Source organism: Schistocerca piceifrons, chromosome 1 (genome assembly GCF_021461385.2).
Source record: "Schistocerca piceifrons isolate TAMUIC-IGC-003096 chromosome 1, iqSchPice1.1, whole genome shotgun sequence".
Taxonomy (NCBI): Eukaryota; Metazoa; Arthropoda; class Insecta; order Orthoptera; family Acrididae; genus Schistocerca; species Schistocerca piceifrons.
Window position 1 is genome coordinate 1,142,968,933 of NC_060138.1, and position 17,463 is coordinate 1,142,986,395.

Genomic DNA, 17,463 nt, shown 5'->3' on the forward strand with positions numbered 1-17,463 from the left:
ATTTAACCTTGGCTGCACTGCACCCTTCCTATTTATTTGAAACATGAGTGCTGTATGTTGCTGTATACTTTTGTATATTTTTTCTTTCGTCGATCAACTGAAGTATTTCTTCTGTTACCCAATGCTACTCCACCTTCCTTCTTGCTCTTGTGTTACTCTGTCCAACATCTGTGGGTGACCTTTCTACATATGCACATTTCTTTACAACTGGATGGCCTTCCCTGCCGTTCCTTATCGCGATATCCACATCATTATCATGAAAATAGATTTTACATCGTCATCAGTCAATCGCAATTTTAAGTAATCGCCATATACCTACCTATGTTAAGGTATTCGTTAAACTGTGACTGGTTACGGCATATAACCTGTGTTGCACTATTGTTTTACCCAGATATAATAGTGATCACCTGAGAATGACTATCTCAACAGGCGATTTGCCACGACTGTGAGGAATTGTTGCCACTCATGATTGAATCATTATGAATTTGCCATATGATCATTTCATTTCATTTGAGGTTAGATGCATCGAATTTCCAACCATGGTCTATACTGATCACACTGTAGAACAGAAATCATAAGTTAAGTCTGGTTAGGCTTCAGCTTCTTCAGTTTACCATTACATTACATTAGTACTTGTTCCATAGATCATGAATACCACATTCCGTAATGATGTGGAATGTGCCAGTTTAACATTAGTGTTCTTTACAAAATGTAATTTTTTCACAGTTACTACTTCATATCTAAAAAATGATCTGTTGACTTAAAGGAGTTGTCATTCAGAAATTCTTTTAATTTATTTTTTAAATCTGGTTGGCTATCTGTCAGACTTTTAATGCTATTTAGCAAATGACCAAAGAATTTTTGTGGAGGGTATAATTCACCCCCTTCTGTGCAAAAGTCAGTTTTAACCCAGAATAATAAAGATCATCCTTTCTTCTACCGTTGGAGATATGCACTTTGCTATTATTTTCTAACTGGGATGGGTTATTAATAACAAACTTCATAAGTGAATGTATGTATTGCGCAAGTACTGTAAATACCCTGGGTTCCTTAAATAAGTGTCTCCAATGTGATCTTGGATCAGCTCCAGCTGTTATTTTTATTACACACTTCTGTGCAATGATTACTTTTGCTCTTAGTGATGAATTACCCCAAAATATGAAGCCGTATGAAAACAGTGAGTGAAAATAGGCATAGTAGGCTAATTAATTGATAGGTTTGTCACCAACATTTGTGGTACCCTAACAGCATATGTAGCTGAGCCTAAAAGTTTCAGCAGATTATCAATGTGTTTCTTCCAATTCAATTTCTCATGAATGCACACACTCAGAAATTTTGAGTATTCTATCTTGGTGACAGACTTCTGGTCATAGTCTATATTTATCAATGGTGCTATGCCATTTACTGTACATAACTGTATATACCGTGTTTTCTCAAAATCTAGTGAGAGTCCATTTGCAGAGAACTGCTTCATAATTGTCTGAAAGACATTATTTACAATTTCCTCATCTAATTCTTGTGTGTTGGGTGTGATTACTATATTTGGATCATCAGCAAAAGAATTAGTTTTGCATCTTCATGAATGTAGTATGGTAAGTCATTAATATATATTAAGAACAATAAGGAACCCAACACTGAACCCTGTAGGACACCATTCATGACACCTCCCCAGTTAGAGGACTCCACTGATTTTGCTGACTATCTGTACTGTTAATTTCAACATTCTGCATTCTTTCAGTAAAATGCTAATTAAACTATTTGTGCACTGACTCACTCCTACCACAGTACTTAAGCTTGTCTAGAAGACTTTCATGATTCACACAATCAAAAGCCTTTGAGAGACCACAAAATATCCCAGTAGGTGATATTCAGCTATTCAGAGCATTTAATATTTGATCAGTGAAAACATGTACAGCATTTTCTGTTGAAAAGCCTTTCTGAAAGCCAAACTGACATTTTCTTACTACTTTATATTGAAAATATGTGAAGCTAGTCTTGAATATATTACTTCTTCAAGAATTTTGGATGAAGCTGTCAGAAGTGAGATTGGTTGGTAGTTGTTAGCATCAGACCTATCTCCACAATAGAGCTCTCAATGATTTCATCTTGCAACATTTCCTTCAGATTCACAACCATTACACAACTTCTCAATAATTTATTTATTATGCAGATGACTATCTCTGAAGAGCTATGAGATTTCCATTTGATCACCAGGACCAATAGAAACCAATTCTATCAGTAACTGCCTCCAGATTGTATACTAATTGTTGAAACAATTTCTGCATTTATTGTTTCATGTAAAAGTACATCAGTTATCCAAAATTTCAGAAAGTGAGTTGGAATATTTTACTTGTACTGATTGGCTGTTCTGTCAGTTCTTGGCAGAATATTTGATAAATTGTGCATGAGAAGACACATAACACTGGTGCAATATTCTACGATATTAATTTTTTATTTCAGAAACCGGTTTTTGGCTGTTATACCATCATTAGGAACAAAGATAAGTATGTGGTGCAGCGACATTTTGTTACATCAAAGATGTTAAACCAATGCCTCTCCAGAGTATCTCCATTTGCAGAGATGAGAAATATTGACATTAGTTTTAGTGAAAGATTATCTCAGTGCAAATGAGATGGAAAATTATTTAACTAAGATAACATATTTTAATTAATTTAGTAAACACAGTTGTGGTCTCATATAAGTTATTAATTTTATTTTTAGATGACCAGTTTCGATCTTCTAAAGACATCATCATCAGCTCTACATTCTGTGAAGAGGAATAAAACATAATGCTTCAGTTACAATAGAAATGGACTTTAATATACAATAGTATATTAAAAAGGTGCAGCATTATATACACTTGATGACAGTAGGACGCACTGTTATGAAGCGGTTCTGTACATGCTGGCATGGAGAACACTGCTGAATGCAGCTTGGCTACCAGTAGTTAAACAGCAAAAGTCCTGCCAATTTTTTCAGTCGATGATTACATAGGCCACATAGGCAGCAATTTTAGAATAATATTTCAAGAACGTTCTTCCTGAACAGCAAGCAGTAAATCTGTTTATGGGCAACATATCAACCAGAAGAAATTGATAATAACCTCAAAGTTCTCCACATGGTCCATAGAAGAACATTGCATAATACCTTGAAGGGACTTGAAATTTATATCTATAATCAAAAAGAATCGTCATCCCTACTTAAAAAGCAACTGAAATTTAAGGAAAACTTTTTCTTCAATCTTTTTGATGAAGTAATTTAAAATTCCCAACTCTTCACTTTCACAGTTTGCCAATGGATTGTACTCTCACAAGTTCAGAGTGCCTTACTGTAATTAAATTTGGGATGTTCATTATGTCCCAGTTTTATTTTCTTTCTAGTGCTACTGATTATTTTACAATTCAGCATCCTGAAAGTTTTATCTCCATGACAATATGTATGCTACATCCATCAATATTTCGCAAATACTACTACATATAACGAGGTACCAGTTATTGTAATTCAGCTTTAAATGTTCTCTTTTACTTTTTATCACAAATATAGTACCTAATGGCTGCTTTTAACCTTTTACCACACTACATTATCACTGTTATTACCTTGTCATTCCTAGGCAACTAAAAGTGAAGTACAACCTGACGTCAGTTCAGACCTAATCAGTCTGTTGTGTAAAGTTTTTTACCTGTCGTAAAAACATTCATGGGTTGTGCATATTACCCTGTGTCATCCATATGTGTTTTTCAAAATTCAGTTTGGATATGGGTCACCAGTTCCCTGACTCATGTGCTGTTGATTATTTTACTATTTTAACGTTTTACTCTCATGCCAGCATGTACATTGTTGTTGTTGTTGTGGTCTTCAGTCCCGAGACTGGTTTGATACAGCTCTCCATGCTACTCTATCCTGTGCGAGCTTCTTCATCTCCCAGTACCTACTGCAACCTACATCCTTCTGAATCTGCTTAGTGTATTCACCTCTTGGTCTCCCTCTACGATTTTTACCCTCCACGCTGCCCTCCAATACTAAATTGGTGATCCCTTGATGCCTCAGAACATGTCCTACCAACCGATCCCTTTTTCTGGTCAAGTTGTGCCACAAACTTCTCTTCTCCCCAATCCTATTCAATACTTCCTCATTAGTTATGTGATCTACCCATCTAATCTTCAGTATTCTTCTGTAGCACCACATTTCGAAAGCTTCTATTCTCTTCCTGTCCACCCTATTAACCGTCCATGTTTCACTTCCATACATGGCTACACTCCATACAAATACTTTCAGAAATGACTTCCTGACACGTAAATCTATACTCGATGTAAACAAATTTCTCTTCTTCAGAAACGCTTTCCTTGTCATTGGCAGTCTACATTTTATATCCTCTCTACTTCGACCATCATCAGTTATTTTGCTCCCCAAATAGCAAAACTCCTTTACTACTTTAAGTGTCTCATTTCCTAATCTAATACCCTCAACATCACCAGACTTAATTCGACTACATTCCATGTACATTGTATAAAGCGAATATTTAGCAAATATTACTATATTTTATAATTCTCCTATTACAATATTTTAGCCTGTATTTTATTATATGCAGAATCGCTTTTACTATACCACTTCATGACTGTTGTTTTCTGCAGACACAACTGGTCGACTGTCTAAAATCATTTGGATTCTTGATGTATGCATGTATTTTTCATTTGTATAAAAGTTACATGCATATCTTGTAATCTGTAAGAATGTATTATTATAATTTTAAATAGTGATGTGACCATTTAAATAATGAATATTATGTCTGTGCAAACGTAATGCTATAACAAATTGCAAATTTTATGTACATATTTAAATATTGACCATTTGGCCATACAGGATAGCTCTTACCATAACACAGTGTCAGTGATATCCTTGGGACGAAAACTTATTTCGATCCAGCATCTGGTGTTCTCTTACATTTACTTTGCGACAGTACGATGTGACTGTATGTCTTGTAACCCACGCTTTCTGTCTACATCCTACTTTCAGCAGTGACTCGGCCATTTAAACAAGGACCTATTGTATCTGGTAAACGTAACGACATAACAAGCAGCTAATTTACTTAAAATACACATTACATAAGCGTATTACACCAACTTGTAAGTACAAAGTGAAGAAGTATCATTACGAAAGTGATCAGTGACGTTACTAGTGCCAATATTTGGTTTCGCGTCTACTGCGCCAGCCTAACCTTGGATTGCAGTGTTGGATGCAGTGATGGATTAGGAAAATGAAGAAAGTCTGTGCTGGGATTAGCCGCAATTAGAAATGTATGACGAAGGCAGTGGCTGTCTCCTTTCTGTGTTCTGAGAAGAATATAAGTTCGTAATTAGTAAAACTGCGTTGGTGTTCCTTATTACCAGATGTTCAGTATTATAGTACTGAACAGGACGAACTGGAAAGTAACAACTTCCGTAGCAGTCAATTCCGATTACCAGCCCCATTAGGTTCACGGTCATGTTAATAATAAATATTGGGCTGCTATTCGATCAGATCAGGTCGGGATAAAAACGGAGGTGCTACAAACTGCAGATGGTTACACACATGTGTTAGCAAATGACAGTATTTATCGATTACACATCGTTTTCATTGTTGCTAGCTGGCGTCCTTCTTGCCAGTGGGACTCCATAACATCTTTGATTAATGGTGGAAGGTAATATCGTCTTCTTGGTTACCAAGCTGGTGTCCTACCGACTGTCTTTGCTACATTACATTTACCAAAAGGCCCACGTTTGAATGAGTCCTATTATTAGTAGTGAGTGTTTTCTTGTGTCATTGCTTTCATCATGTATGTTCTTCTTTATAACATCAAAATATCCTTCGTTGGTTTCTCAAGAACCGAACTCTTAATTTCCAGTCATCAAGAGTATATCATGCTGCGCCTTTTAATTACCTTATTGTGTATTAATGTCCACTTTCACTGTAACTGAAGCATTATGTTTAATTCCTCCTCACAGAGAGCAGATCTGAAGATGAACTCTATAGAAGATCGAAATTGGTCATCTAAAAATAAAAATTAACAACTTATATATGACCACAACTGTGTTTACTAGATAAGTCGTAATATCAAAATATCAATTACTAGATCAATGTTCCAAAATATTTTAAGGCAATGTATGAGACACATTAACTACTGAACTATAAACAAATTATAAAAGTTGTTCATAGAAAAAAACAAAACAATAAAGTTTGGTGACACATTCCAAAGGTGTGACTGCACAAAATAATCTTGCTTCTGATAGGTCCTAAATTACAAACAGGTCAAATTTTTTAACTCAACACGGAAAAATTATAGTAACTGAATTAAAGGAAAAGGGGCCTGTGAATAAGAGAGGTAATTTACAACATGGTCTGGATATGACTATGAATAGTATCTGCAGCTAGAAGAGGCAGGTAAGGGAACTGTCTGGTCATTCAACACAAAGCTTGGCCAGTGGACACATTTTTTTTTATTTCCCATTATTTCAAGATTGTTCATCTTTCTTCCTTTATGGATATGATGTAATACTTAATGTTTGACCTTTTAACTATGGCCTTCTTTAAGCAGGTAGCCTGTAAAATTAGATGCTAGCTTCCTCAGTTTTGTTCCTCAAATATAGTCCATATTACCCTGTCAGAGTAGAATTTGCCACAGTTACAAGTAATTTTATATGTTCCACCCATTTCTATAGCTGGAGTACCGTATTTACCATTGGGCAAAAACTGTACAACAGTGTTGAGCACATAAAACGACGTTTTTATCTTCCTGGATTAAAACTTTCCGCTTACATCCAGTGAGACTTTTCCTAAGTAAGGAATTGTGGACAATTTGTTGCCATCTTGAGGTGGTGGATCAGGAACAGGATAGAGAAGAGAGTATACCTGTTGTTTCAGCTTTTTGTGCATAATGGAGTCCACCAAGGTGGAGGATAGCCATTGTTTGATGATATTCGTTTGACTGCAATGAATTTGCAAGTTGTCTTCACTTATGGTGATGGATGCTATGCGACAAATCATCGAATGAAAGGCAAGATGTTTATGAGTCACTGGGTGTTGAGAATTGGCAGGTACTACAATATCTGTTATGGAAGATGTCCTATAAATATTGAAAGTATGAATATGGTCACTGATGTCGACAGTTTGATCTAAATAATTTATGCACATGCCCCCAGACCCCATTGTGAAATGTATAGTGTTGTGTTTAGAGTAGATTGGAAAGAGAGATGACTGATGCAGAATCTATATTTACACCAGAAAGTAAGGATAAGGATTGGAAATGAAAAGTCAGAAGGAAGCAGCATTGGACAAGTTGTTAGAAAAGGTTGCTGCCTTTCCCCACTATTGTTTAATGCATACCTTGAAGAGATTATTGTAGTAGTAGTAGTAGTAGTAGTAGCTTTATTCATCTGTAGATCTCTTTTTGCAAGGGTATAGGACATGTCAAAGTATATACAGATTTAGATAAATTTAAAATAAACTAATTCGTATACACACATATTTACAGACTTCTAGTTATAGACAATCATTAGATTTACTCCTAGTACACAATACTTTTTTTACAAATAACTTATTAAATAATGTAATGCCACATTGTTCACCCATATCTCACTATCATTCACTGCACACACTGTACACACATTGTTTCATAACACTTCACTCACCACACACACACACACACACACACACACACACACACACACACACACACACACACACACACATTAACACACACACACACACACACACACACACACACACACACACACACACACACTCACACACACACACACACACACACACATACACACAAACACACACACTTCCCATTTGCTATCCTGAAAAACTGAGTCACCATCCCTCCATAATGAGTGAGATGTTGAGCTCAGAAAGAGGAAGAGGTGTTAATATTGTGCTATGCTTAGCTTGGGGGTGAGTATTTCTAGAAAGGAAAGAAACATAAAGTGAAGGTGTTATGTGGAATGTTGGATATTTTATAATCATTATTATTATCATTTATTTGTACAACATTTTTATCAAAACCCTAGTCTGTTTTAGCTAAGTAATCCTTCAATGTATAAAATGTATTGCATAACAGGTACTTTTTAACTGCCTTTTTAAATAAGTGTATTTTGGCAATTTCTTTAATCTCTTTTGGTTATTCCTTGGTAGAAAATGCTGTTTTGAGTTTTATGTTTATTTTTCTTGGTAAATGTAAGTTGAGTCTACCTCTTGTTGCATGGTCATGGACAGAGCTGTTTGTACAGTAATTATCAATGTTATTTTTGATGTGTACAACTGACTGGTAAATGTATTCACATAGAGCAGTTAAAATGACCAGTGTTCTGAACAAATCTTTAGAATGAGCTCGACTAGTATTTTTGGTTATTATTGTTATGACTTTTTTCAGGAGTTTGAAATTAGTGTTCCTATTTTGTGCATTTGTTCCCCAAAAAAGAATACCATAGCTAAGAATTGAGTGTACATACAATAATATGTAAGTAAAAGACACTGCATGTTACACACTGATGACATTCTGTTTGCAAGAACCTTTATGTGTTCACACCACTTCAAATGAGAATCAATATTCATTCCTAGAAATTTTGCATTTGTTACACAGTCTATAGAGGTGCCATCTACATTTTATTTAACTTCGTAATTTTTCCTCTTCAAACTGAAATTCGTGGCATTAGTTTTCTTTATGTTCAATGTCACTTTATTACTTATTGGCCAATCATAAGCTTCCTTGAGAGTTTCATTTGCTTTCTTAGCAATGAGTTCTCTTTTTTTCTTAGTGACTATAATATTTGCTGTCATCATTAAAGAGGATTTTTTTCATCATGAGTAACACTACTGGGGAAGTCACTGATGTATATGAGGAACAGTATTGGTCGTAGTATGCTACCTTGTGGAACCCCAATATTAATGTATTTTGGTTCTGATAAGTGTTTTACTAAATGTTTGGATCTATTTGAAGTATGTGTTATCTCTACTCTTTGTACCCTATCTGCTATGTATGATCGAAATCAGTCATTAGCTACCCCTCTTATTCCTAATGCTTCTAATTTATTTAATAGTAATCTTGTGGTCGACTGTATCAAATGTCTTAGAAAGATCCAAAAATATGCCTGTGACACACTCATCTTTATCAAGAGCATCAAGTACAACTTTTGTGAATTCTACTTCGGAAACTAAACTGCGGTTCCCTTAAAAGATTGTATTTATTCAGGTAATTCATTAATCTTTCATAATTGTTTCTATTATTTTTGAGAATGCTGACAGCAGGGGAATGGGCCGGTAATTTTCTATATCTTCTGCATTACCTATCTTAAGCAAAGGTACAACTCTTGGCTGTTTTAACTGCTCTGGAAATGTCCCTGATTTGAAGGATTCATTTAATATATCTGTTATGGGGCCTTGTATAATCCCTATGCTTTGTTTCAGTACACACATTGGTGCTTCATCTAAGCCTACTGACTTTCTATTTTTTAGTTTTTGAATTGATTTACTGACTTCATTCTCTGTGGTTGGAAGTAACATTATTCACAGGTGTTATATTTGTTTTCGGGAATTTTTGCTGTAACTTCTCTGCAATACTTGAAAAATGCTCGTTTATATAGTTTGCTAAGTGCTGTGGATCATTTATTACCTTATCCCCCTCCCTTAGCAGTATGTTATTCTGCGTTTGTTTACCTCTCCCCATTTACTTTTTTATAACATCCCACACTGCTTTGTTTTTATTCTCTGCATTATATACTATTTCGTAGTTAAATGACTTTTTTGCAGCAATCAGCATCTTCCTATAAATCTTTTTGTATCTGTGATAGAAATTCAAGAATTCTGGGTCATTGCGAATCTTTTTCATGGAACTGAGGTGTATAAGTGTTTGAAAGGACTTCTTAGTACCTGCTGTTATCCATGTTTTTGTGAGATGTTGATACAGACATGCATATTTTGGAAATGCCTTTTCAAAGTTCAATTTAAACAATGTGGAGAATTTAGAGAATTTCATATTCACATGGGTTACCTTATACACTTCATCCCAGCTTTTTTTTCTAGTTCTTTTGAAAAATCTTTTATTTTGATTTCTGATAGGTGCCGTTTGTAAGCTCGTAGTTTAGGGAGTGATTCGGTGCCTGACTTTACTGTTGTTATTTGACAGAGATGGTCTGATAGTCCTAGATCTTTTACAGTTACATCACATTTTTCCCTGCCCATATTTGTGTCCACATGGTCAATTACTGATGAAGTCGTTGTGGGAACCCTTGTTGCACTGTTGACCAATAAGGACATACCAAAACTTTAAAGGATGTTTATTCAGGTGCTACTGGAGTCATTTATGATGTTAGTGTTGATGTGAATGTCCCCACACAGAATTATGTTGACCTTTGTGCTTGAGATTTTATCTAGAACTTATGTTAACTTATTGAAAAATGTGTCCACTCTACCACTGGGAGATCTATACACACACAAAATTATTAATTTTTTGATGATATCAAGCCCTGTTAATAGCTGATATTTCAAAGTGTTTCTCTTCACTTAATGCACTGAGGTCATGTCTTGATTTGAACTGTGTCCCTTTTCTGATATAAATGCATGATCCTCCACCCCTTGAAGTAGTTCTGCAGTAAGAGTTTGCCTTTTCATACAATGATAATACTACATTTTGGATTTATGTGTCTCTACACCAGTGCTCAGTAATACAAAGTACTGTGCAGTTCAAAGATTGGAGCTCAACTTCTAATAGTTGTATTTTTTTTTTTTTGATTGCATGTTCTGATGGAAGATTGTTAAGTTTGTGAAATGACCCATGTTACTCTTTCCAATGGTTTGGTTTTCTTTGTGACATCTGGTATATGTGATGTTTGAGGTGTTAAAATCTGTCTTGTGAGTGATTATTTCAGTGTTTTTTAAAGTGCTGGAGATACTCTCTAGGCAGGGGAACCTGTTGTCTGGATTTATCCTAAAAACGACCTACTTTTCCTACTTACAACAACAGGTATTTGACCATGTGTGGCCCGAGATCCTCCCCTATACTTTCATGAATCAGCTGTACCAATCTTCCCTTCCCAGTCCTGTTTAGGAGTAGGCCATGCCTAGTGAAACCCCATCTGTTGATAGTCCCGACAGGCACCAGAGAAACATGACCAAAGTTGGCTGTCCTCAGAGTCATCCCTAACCCCACATTGATTTGCCTCACAGCTCCATCAAGGTGTGGTCGACCATGACGCTGGAACAGCTCAACAAAGTGTACGTTGGTGCGATGAGTCAGGGAAGCTATCTTGTCCAGGACACCACCTATGTCATATGCCCCATCCCTATCCAAACGGTTTCCCGTCCTACCCCCTATCACTACATCGTCCTCATTTGTTAAGTCCTTACATAAAGACCCTAGGTCCTCTATCACATGACTTAGCCCTGCATTTGGCTTGAAGATACTGATGGCCTGGTATGCTGCCCCTAAATGTTCCTGTAACTGAGGGCCTACACCTCACCCATGGCTACTACCTAGCAGCAGCACTTTCTTCTTCCTAACACTTGAAAGGTCTCTGTTGGATTCCTTAAATGTTAATGTTTTGAAACTGTTGTCATTTACGGCATACATTCCACTTCTAAATTTACTGTGGTGTTTCTGACTATCTGGGAGGAGACTGAGCAGTGCAACATGTTACTTTTACACATAATCAAGAACGATCTGTCACACTACTACACTTTAAAACACAGTTTATATGTAATTCATGTCACACAGTCTTATACAGAACCTACATCTGCTTTCATTTATATACTGTATATGATACGATACTGTCATCCCCCTTCCCTTCTGTGTGAGAGGATGAATAAGCAAATGTATTTCTAGTTGCATGCTTGATGGTAGCAGACAAGCCTGTCTGCTAGAGAACAGTAGGACCAATGTCGGAAAAGTTAGCTACGCTTTCTAAAAGCAGAGAGTTTTCTATTCTTAGAACGGTCCAGTCCGTCCCTTGTCATGTTGGTATAGGAAGCTGCCTCTCTGGTCACTTCCGTTTGTATCTGTTAAGCACCCTCGGCAGGGGCCCAGGCCAGTGTGTCCACGGCGAGCATCTGAAGTGGTAAGATCTCCAGCTAAGCGTGTGTCTGCTAAGTCCGTAGGACAATGGATTTCTTAAGTTCAGCCTAACTGAAAATTTAATCACCTTTATTTCAGGTTTAGATCTAAATTATCTAATATTATCTTAAATTGTAACACAGTGTAATTCGAGTGTGGAGTTCAGAAAATCTTCCAGTAGTTGCTTTTTCACTACTTTGTGAGTAAAGTGGAAACACATGTGGATGATCCATAACTAAGATCATCAATCTTAAATGCGAATGTGCGTTAGATATAACTTCTTGTCTTGACAATATTTTTCAATATAGCAACTTTTCTTTATTTTCAACCCACGTGGGGTGTACTTTGTGAGACCAGTACCACGTGCTTATACAATTGTTTGACCCATCAGGTTAATAGTGAGGTGATAGTAACCAGTTCGATGTTTTTCTTTTGTAATTTGTGTTTCGATGTAATTTATTTTCATTATCAAAATTATTGTGGAGTTACACTCTTTGTGTAAACCAAGTTGACCACGTGAAGCATGTAGTGTAATCATCAAAGTAGCCCTCAGCTATTCTTTTCGGGAAGATTTCACAGAGAGTTAGTATGAATTTAGTATACCAGTGTGTGGTAATTTCATGACCGACAGGATTGCGCTACGAACATAACTTCTTTGGGTGAAAATTGAATTGGTTGGTTGTGGTTAATTTCCTCTTGCATATGTTTCAATGTTCTCCATGTGTTATTTTATGAATGCAGTGTTGTATGCAGTCTCCCAATCTTGGCTCCATATTTGATGTGTTCTGTAAGATTACCCACCCACATTTTCACAATCCTAAATAAGGCACCAGTTTAGTTATGAATCAAGTTCAATATGCCAAAATTTTAATGGAACAATGATCAATGTTAAAATAAATGTCCAAATATAAACTGATTTATTTCTTTTTATTTAAATTGTCTTTATATATATATATATATATATATATATATATATATATATATATATATATATATATCACCAGTTATCATAAGATGACTACTAAAAGATTATAATTAATATTAGTCTGTTTGGGAATTTGGTAAGCTAGACTGGATACGTGGTGAAACAGTTGCTCAGTAATGCAAGGTTAACTTCCCCAGATAGCTCACAGCTTTTAACCCGCTTTTATTGTCTTGAATATCGGCACCGCTTTCAGAACAAATTAATGCATCAACATTACACACTTTGTACATTCCTAGGCTTCTTGGCCTCAGTTGAAGTGTGCTGCACATTCCTGCTCCTCGTTCTACCTGAGCCTCTTCTCCACTTAACTCTGGCAGTGGTAGATAACTGTTTTTTGTGTTGATGATAAAACTGTCAGATTGCATTCTCTTTCTTCCTATCCTCCTACCAGCTGCCAGTTCCCAAACACCCTCCACCCCCCTTCTCACTTCTCACTTGATCCTTATGAGTTCCTTCCTTGCTTCCTCCAGCTGTGCCTGAAGGGCACAGATTTTCTTTTCCTGTTCCTCATTCAAAATGTTCCTACTGCATCCTCTGCAGTTCTAGGAGAGAGCCTCTTCTGTTCTTCCAACATTCTGCCCACTGCATCCCCCCAGTGAAAATATTTCCTACAAGATTGGCAACAAATCCCTCTACTCGCTACCCAAAACAGCTCCCACATTTCTCACTCGTGATCAGTTTCGAAAGAATAATTAAGTTCAAAGAATATTTTCAATTTGTCAAGGACACAAGATAGGCTGTGTGTAAACGAAAAACGACACAAAGGTCTTATGTGCGCTAGTGGTTTTTTTGTTTTTGTTTTTTTTTGTTTTTTTACTAATTTAGAGATACATTGACAGAAGAATGAATTTGTAATTAATTTGCTTTTAGAGAATTTACGTTATCAGGCGTGTTTGGTCAGGTTTTTAAACGTTTATAACTCGTTTATAACTCAGAAAATTTAGGCCTAGGTTGCGTCTATCTAACTAGTAAACAATACGAAATGTGTTAGTTAAATACAATTCAGAAACATTTAATTACGCTTTCATCGTGATGGTAAACACTGATGAAACTAGTAGCAGTCTTTTTTAGACGAATTTTGCACTATCAAGAAAACTTGAATAGAATTTTTTTGTGTTTATGTCACGCAAAATTTCAGGTTATGTCGCGATTATCATGTAATTCAGCTAAAGAACAAGCTTTTTCAAGAACAAGCGCTGCTGGGACGCTAATATTCAGTTGAATGACAAGAACGGACACTACAACAAGTATAAAAAACAAAGAAAATTTAAATTTGACACTATTTCCTCTTAAATAAGTTCTTTTAGCAGACAAAGAAAATACCTGTGTTCTCACTCGGCGGCCATCTTGGAATCTTGCGGAAGGCTGAAATGGGTAAAGAGGAATATGTAGTGGTGGAAAGAGAATAGAATGTATAAGATTTGCTGATGACATGGTATTAGTGGCAGAAAGTGAGCGGACAGTGAATAACATGCTGAAAGATCTGAATGAAGTTTCTGTGGAATGTGGGATGCAATTAAACCAGCAAAAACATAGGGTACGGTCATCAGTACAAGGCACAAACTGTCTAATATTAAAATAGGACAAGCTACCATTATCCAAGTAAGTGCATTCAGATATCTTGGAAGCACAATAATTGAAGACTTGAGATGTCACCAGGAAGTAAAAACTCGAATTGCCATAGTGAAGGAGGCATTCAAGAGAAAGAGGAGACTGTTATGTGGCAAATTAGATAAAGGTCTAAGGAAAAGGCTTGGCGAATGTTTTGTCTGGAATGTGGCACTATATGGGGCAGAAACATAGACACTGAGATGAGAGGATGTAAAAAGGTTAGAAGCATTTTAGATATGGATGTGGAGGAGAATGGAGAGGATAAGCTGGATGGAAAGAGTGAGTAATGAAAGAGAATAGGAAAGGGTTGGTGAGAGAAGATGTATGTTGAAGGTTATAACAGAAAGGAAAAAGAACTGGTTGGGACATTCATTGAGAAGGGAGAGCTTGCCAGCAGATGCTTTGGAAGGACTGGTTTGTAGGAGAAAACTGTGAGGAAGAAGGAGATACAAGATGATAGATGACATAAAGGGAAGAGGAAATTATGTGGATCTGAAGAGGATGGCATAAGACTAGACAGCCTTGAGAACTACCATGTGGAAACCCGCCTTTTGGTAGAACACCAATGATGATGATGATGATGATGACGATGTTTGGAATTTAACTGCTTCAGGAATTTTTTAAGTTGTCTGATAGTAACTGTCCATAAGCATAACACATCATCAACGCATCTAAACCAGTATCCAGTGTTGGAAGAGAGTGGATTATTTTCCAGAAACTGTTTTCCAGAACTGTCCATGAGGATTGCGGCAAGGACTGGACTGAGAGGAGATCCCATAGCTAGACCACCCAACTGTTTGTATATCCTGCCACTGAGATGGAAATAATTTCGAGTTAGACAAGTTTCTGTAGCTACCCTTATGTCATCTGTGACAACTGGGTTAAATCCTAATTTATCTAGTAAGTCTGTGAGAATGTATAGGGACTCCTAAACGGGTATATTAGTGAATAAGTTACTAACATCAAAAGAAACTATCTTGGCATTAGGGGGGATTTGCATGTCTTTTAACTTGTTCACTAATCGCCTGAATTAAGACTCCCATGACTTGATTTAAATTTGGTTTACATCTTGATAAGGTCATTTAACTCTCTGGCTAATTTGTAACATGGAGCTGAGAGCGATGACACAACAGGATGGATTGAGATATTATGTTTGTGGAGCTTAGGGAGGCCATCGAGTCTGGGAGATGTAGAATTGATGTTGGTGAGAAAGTGGACCTCTGAGTCTAATAGTATACTTTTACACAATTTAATAACATTTTTAATTTTATCATTATAGGATTGTGTGGGGTCAAATAAGCATTATTAACCGACTAGAAATGTAAAAGTATTTAAGAAAAGAATAAACAACGAATAGAGTTGCTTGGCGAAGACCCACTGGAGATGATGTTACAGAAACTGGATCCAGTGGCCGTAGATCCTGAGTTACCTCACAGTTAGGACAGCGACACCCATGATTTATTGCAATCCCTGATTACATCAGAGATGGAGAACACCTGGCACCTTGGAAGAGAATCAGTGCCTAGACCTGATAACGTACATTACACGTATATTATATTGCAACTGCCAGCATCAGGAGACAAAATACTTTAATACTCTTAACAATCTGTGGAGTCACTAGAGAACATTCCAGTACCTAAGATGTCAAGTATAGAGAAAGCCAACAAAGCGAATCATTGACTGGAATGGTGCACACCAGTCATTATATCCTCTTGTCTTCACAAAATATTTGAACGAATGACAACAAGTAGGTTAGGATGTTGGACTGAACACAATGATCGACTGTCGAGCTATCAGTTTGGTTTCAGACGTGATACAAGCACAGATTGAACTTTAATCTAACAATCGATGACAAACGATGATTCAACAGTAATAACTACACCATGGTAATTTATCTGTACCCATACTAATAAGTAAATTAAATTCACAGGGAGTTCCTGGACGATTTTCCCATGATCGACAACACTACCCATCTAACCGATATTAAGTGGTTTACGACCATACGAAATCTATTAGCCTGAAGACTTCTAGCACTAGATTGTATCACAGACCCATGTTATAACCCACTGCGTACAATAAACATTCGAGTGACTCACAGGAAGGGATGTTCGATAATATTGTTGCCTTTCCGGATTTGAATGATTGATACATTGGTGCATAGAGACACGACTTATATATTTGTACAATGGTGTTAGATCAGGCCGTCCCAAACCTGCAAGCACGACTGGATCAAAATGGTTTAGAAATACCACTGTCCAAAACAAAATATTTATATACTTTCTCTATAGAATCCAGCACAATCGTATCGGGTTGAGACTGTACAAGACGGTAATCAAAAAAGTAATAAAATATCTGGGCCTGAACACTAAGAATAAACAGAAACTGGCAGCACATGTTAAGAGGCTAACAGAGAAATGCGAAAGAGTCGTTTGTCTTCCGCAAGTAAAATATTTAGAACATTAAAAATTTATTGCCAAATCGTTTGTCGGACTTATAAATTTGTAACATTTACACTGACGAAAAAAAAATCGCAGCACCACGAAGAAGTTGTGCAACATAAACGAAAGTTGATATACGTGTTCCTACATCTGGAAGACGATGTCTCTTTAGATTTCGCAACAGTCGCGTGAAAGCGGCGCTAGGATTCAACTCAGCTTTGCTTTGAATACACGCTGTAACGATCGTAAGCGTTAGTTAGGTCTGAGACTGGACGTGGTGAGTGGCTTTTACACGACGGAGACGCCATTATCAACACCTCACTGAGATTGACTGAGGTCGTGTA